Raw genomic sequence first — 5,824 nt, 5'->3', positions numbered from 1 at the left:
CAACGTTTCCAAAGGTTCTTGCTACATCAGGCGAATGTTTTATATACAATCTATAATCATATAGACAACTGGATAGTTTTTGTGTTAGGAGAACATTTGCATAACATAATGAATGTTCAGGGAACATTCATACAGTAGAAAAAATGTTGGTTTGCTGGGTAGGTATTGCTGGCACCAGCCCCTCCCCATCCTGTCTCTCTGTCTCTGTCTGATCTGAGTGTGTGTGTGTGTGTGTGTGTGTGTGTGTGTGTGTGTGTGTGTGTGTGTGTGTGTGTGTGTGTGTGTGTGTGTGTGTGTGTGTGTGTGTGTGTGTTCTATGTTTGAACAAAGGCATGGAATGAGGCAATTGTTTTTGTATTCATATATTTTATAACATGTATATAGGGGACTAGAAAAGTGTTGAACAGGCTTGGAGGTGTTTCTCTTGGTTTCTAATGTTCTTTCTCTCTCAGAGCTGCAGGCCACCTGCCTCCCCATGTCCTCCTTTCTATGTTAGTTTTCTTTAGAATTAAAGGGATTTTTGAACACCACAGAGTTTATTTTGACAGTGTTAGCCCTGAGAGGGAGGACCGGAGCAGGCAGTGTGGATACTGTGATTGAAACAAACGATTTTCTCCCCATTCTTCCTTGCAGATTTTCTCAAGCTTTGTTCAATTAGAAGGGGAGGGTGGTAAACGGCTATCTTCAAGATTCTCAATGGGATTCAAATCTGGGCTTTGGTTGGGCCACTTAAGGACTTTCACATTCTTGTTCTGAAGCCATTCCAACGTTGCTTTGGCTGTATGCTTGGGATTATTGTACGGTTTGAAAATAAATGTACGCCCCCAGGTTGTTTGCACTCTGAAGCAGGTTGTCGTCAAGGATTTGCCTGTATTTGGCTCCATTTATTGTTCCCTCTATCCTTCCCAGTCTCCCATTCCCTGCTGCTGAAAAGCATCCCCATAGCATGATGCTGCCATGTTAAACAGGTGATGAGCTGTGCCTGGTTTTCTCAGACAATAGCACTTTGCATTCAGGCCAAATAGTCTCATCAGACCACAGAATCACGTGCCTTTTGCAAACTCCAGGCCTGCTGTCATGTTTCTTTTATATCAGGATTGGCTTCCGTCTGGCCACTCTCCCATAATGCCCAGATTGGTTAAGTGCTGTAGAGATGGTTGTCCTTCTGGCAGGTTCTTCCATGTCAGCCAAGGACCTATGCAGTTCTGTCCGAGTGGTCAATGGGTTGTTGGTCATCACTGTGCTCTTGAAAACTTTTCAACACTCTAGAAATGGTTTTTACACTCTTCCCAGGTACTGTATATGCCTCAACACAATTATATTTAGGAGATCTACGGACAGTTCCTTGGACTTCATAGTATAGTTTCTGCTCTGACATAGACTGTCAACTGTGGAACTTAGACAGATGTGTTTCTTTCTAAAATCATGTCCAAACAATTGAACTGGCCACAGGTGGACTCCAATCAAGTTGTGGCGACATCTCAAGGATGACCAAAGGAAATTGGATGCACCTGAGCTCAATTTGGAGTGTCATAGCGTGTGAATACTTATGTAAATGAGATATTTCTGTATTTGGTCAAACAAACAAAAATATTTGTTATTATGGGGTGTTGGGTGAGAAAACAACAACAATTAAATCCATTTTGAATTCAGGCTGCAACACAAGAAAGTGTGAAAACGTCCAGGGGTATGAACACTTCCTGAAGCCACTGCACATTATAGCAGAGAATCTTTATTATTTACTTGATACAACAGTCATTATTGCTCATCTTTATCAAGGGTGTCATTTATTTTGGATCCCACTGTATACATGTACCTTGCGCTCTAAAAATACTGTCTTACAATCCTTTGAAAAATGCTGAGCACATTTTTAAAACTAAATACTGACATAGATTTGGGTACACTTATTTTCTTAAATACATTATTTCACTAGTTATGTATTTTACAGTAACCAATGTTGTTAGAAAATGCACTTATGGACACGAGTTCCTCAGGCCCTAAGCAATGACTCTACTGAGAACGGTAATGGCCGCTTCACCACTGCGGGTTTCATTGAGTTGATCCGAGGCCTGTCCTGATGCCTAATCCCACCTGCTGACCAGTCCCTGGGTGTGAGGAAGTGAGGCTCTGGGAACCTGCTGGGTCTGTAGGGTTCTACCGCTCCCTGAAACATATGCTTTGGTTCAGAGGGAGAGTCAGAGTGTGTGATGGCTATTTTTGGCATGATGGCCATTGGAACGGTTGCATCGTCTTTGACCCATTTTGGCACGGCCTTATCCTTGTCCAGATCAGCTGAGCCTTCAGAATAACTACTCCCCCGCTGTTGTAGTTGTAGTAAGGGCACGGGTACCGGCTCTCGACAGCTCTCCCTCTTCCTGGAGCACTCCCAGCTCTCCAGTGCTCTCTCCTGGCTTGCTCCATGTGTTCCAGAACCCCAGAGTTAGAGTTACACTTTGACATGAACTGACCATAATTATAACCGCTTTCTGCTGATCTGGCCTTGAGCTCTTCCTGGTAACAGTGGAAGTCACACTCATACAGCACAGGGCCCGGTTTGTATTTGTACACAGGCACGTAGGTGGATGCCCCACGGTCCTTGTGTGGGCAGCAGTGGTGGGGGGGGGAGGCGGGCATCACTGCCAGGGCCGAGGGTGAAGCAGGGTGAGACCTGATATGTCCTCCAGCTCTCTCTGTCTCAGCTCTCTCTCCAGCATCACACTCTCCAGCTCCTTATCAGCAAACGCCCTCCTCTTCCTCATCCTGGCACTGACAGAGGGGAAGTGGACGTCGCTTGGACCAGGGGCCGTCCTCCGCCATAGGGAGTTTGTACCCTATTGGGTAATGTACAACACTGATGTCATTAAGTTGTATAATGATTACCTTGAGAACACAGTCTGTTTCACTATAATAACTTAAATCTACCAAATAGGAAGTTAAACAATGAACACATTAATTGACCAACTTTATTTAGGTAAATTAAGTTGAAATTCATAAAGCCAAAGTAGATGCTCTAAACACAGCTGTGATGACATTGCTGTAGTGTGTGTACATGTTCATGTGCTTACTCAGGGGAACGTAGAGGTAACATGACCTCATCATTTTGTCTCCCAGCCGCTCGCTGGTAAACACAGCTTGTAATTCCATAACCTCCATTTGCATAATTGTAATTACCATAAATAAAATACAAACAGATCTAGTCCCTATAGACGAAACAGGCAGTGTAATTACTGACTTATCCCGTGTGGTGTAGCCCACTGTCTGGTCTGGGACAGGAGATGGGGTAATGAGCTAGATGCTAATGAAGCTTCATCCTCTAATCTACAGTGCCTTCATAAAGTATTTACACCCCTTAACGTTTTTTTCACATTTTCTTGTGCTACAGCCTGAATTTAAAATGGATTACATTTAGGTTTTTTTTGTCACTGGCCTACACATAAAGTCAAAGTGGAATTCAATTGAAGTGTCTACAAATGAATCGTTTTTTAAAAGCTGAAATGTCTTGAGCCAATAAGTATTCAACCCCTTAGTTATTGCAAGCCTAAAGTTCAGGAGTAAAAATGTGTTTAACTAGTTTAACTAGTGACCACTACCTTGTATCCTTTTCCCTCTCGCTCTCATCCAACACTTCCCACACTGCCCCTACTCGGATGGTATCGCGCCGTCCCAACCTTCGCTCTCTCTCCCCCGCTACTCTCTCCTCTTCCATCCTATCATCTCTTCCCTCTGCTCAAACCTTCTCCAACCTATCTCCTGATTCTGCCTCCTCAACCCTCCTCTCCTCCCTTTCTGCATCCTTTGACTCTCTATGTCCCCTATCTTCCAGGCCGGCTCGGTCCTCCCCTCCCGCTCCGTGGCTTGACGACTCAATGCGAGCTCACAGAACAGGGCTCCGGAAGGCCGAGCGGAAATGGAGGAAAACTCGCCTCCCTGCGGACCTGGCATCCTTTCACTCCCTCCTCTCTACATTTTCCTCCTCTGTCTCTGCTGCTAAAGCCACTTTCTACCACTCTAAATTCCAAGCATCTGCCTCTAACCCTAGGAAGCTCTTTGCCACATTCTCCTCCCTCCTGAATCCTCCTCCTTCCCCCCCCCTCCCTCTCTGCAGATGACTTCGTCAACCATTTTGAAAAGAAGATCGACGACATCCGATCCTCGTTTGCTAAGTCAAACAACACCGCTGGTTCTGCTCACACTGCCCTACCCTGTGCTCTGACCTCTTTCTCCCTCTCTCTCCAGATGAAATCTCGCGTCTTGTAACGGCCGGCCGCCCAACAACCTGCCCGCTCGACCCTATCCCCTCCTCTCTTCTCCAGACCATTTCCGGAGACCTTCTCCCTTACCTCACCTCGCTCATCAACTTATCCCTGACCGCTGGCTACGTCCCTTCCGTCTTCAAGAGAGCGAGAGTTGCACCCCTTCTGAAAAAACCTACACTCGATCCCTCCGATGTCAACAACTACAGACCAGTATCCCTTCTTTCTTTTCTCTCCAAAACTCTTGAACGTGCCGTCCTTGGTCAGCTCTCCACTATCTCTCTCAGAATGACCTTCTTGATCCAAATCAGTCAGGTTTCAAGACTAGTCATTCAACTGAGACTGCTCTTCTCTGTATCACGGAGGCGCTCCGCACCGCTAAAGCTAACTCTCTCTCCTCTGCTCTCATCCTTCTAGACCTATCGGCTGCCTTCGATACTGTGAACCATCAGATCCTCCTCTCCACCCTCTCCGAGTTGGGCATCTCCGGCGCGGCCCACGCTTGGGATTGCGTCCTACCTGACAGGTCGCTCCTACCAGGTGGCGTGGCGAGAATCTGTCTCCTCACCACGCGCTCTCACCACTGGTGTCCCCCAGGGCTCTGTTCTAGGCCCTCTCCTATTCTCGCTATACACCAAGTCACTTGGCTCTGTCATAACCTCACATGGTCTCTCCTATCATTGCTATGCAGACGACACACAATTAATCTTCTCCTTTCACCCTTCTGATGACCAGGTTGGGGAATCGCATATCTGCATGTCTGGCAGACATATCAGTGTGGATGACGGATCACCACCTCAAGCTGAACTTCGGCAAGACGGAGCTGCTCTTCCTCCTGGGGAAGGACTGCCCGTTCCATGATCTCGCCATCACGGTTGACAACTCCATTGTGTCCTCCTCCCAGAGCGCTAAGAACCTTGGCGTGATCCTGGACAACAAACTGTCGTTCTCAACTAACATCAAGGCGGTGGCCCGTTCCTGTAGGTTCATGCTCTACAACATCCGCAGAGAGTACGACCCTGCCTCACACAGGAAGCGGCGCAGGTCCTAATCCAGGCACTTGTCATCTCCCGTCTGGATTACTGCAACTCGCTGTTGGCTGGGCTCCCTGCCTGTGCCATTAAAACCCCTACAACTCATCCAGAACGCCGCAGCCCGTCTGAGTGTTCAACCTTCCCAAGTTCTCTCACGTCACCCCGCTCCTCCGCTCTCTCCACTGGCTTCCAGTTGAAGCTCGCATCCGCTACAAGACCATGGTGCTTGCCTACGGAGCTGTGAGGGGAACGGCACCTCAGTACCTCCAGGCTCTGATCAGGCCCTACACCCAAATAAGGGCACTGCGTTCATCCACCTCTGGCCTGCTCGCCTCCCTACCACTGAGGAAGTACAGTTCCCGCTCAGCTCAGTCAAAACTGTTCGCTGCTCTGGCTCCCCAATGGTGGAACAAACTCCCTCACGACGCCAGGACAGCGGAGTCAATCACCACCTTCCGGAGACACCTGAAACCCCACCTCTTTAAGGAACACCTAGGATAGGATAAAGTAATCCTTCTCACCCCCTCCCCCTTAAAA

General features: G+C 47.6%; 1 pseudogene; it reads right to left on the bottom strand.

Annotated features, from left to right (window-relative positions):
• Nucleotides 1–1,726: 1,726 nt before the first annotated feature.
• Nucleotides 1,727–3,159, bottom strand: LOC124038704 (annotated as a pseudogene).
• Between the last annotated feature and the right edge of the window lie 2,665 nt (nucleotides 3,160–5,824).

Source organism: Oncorhynchus gorbuscha, linkage group LG06 (assembly GCF_021184085.1).
Source record: "Oncorhynchus gorbuscha isolate QuinsamMale2020 ecotype Even-year linkage group LG06, OgorEven_v1.0, whole genome shotgun sequence".
Taxonomy (NCBI): Eukaryota; Metazoa; Chordata; class Actinopteri; order Salmoniformes; family Salmonidae; genus Oncorhynchus; species Oncorhynchus gorbuscha.
The sequence above is the reverse complement of the archived record's forward strand: the minus strand, read 5'-3'. Positions and strand labels throughout refer to the sequence as shown.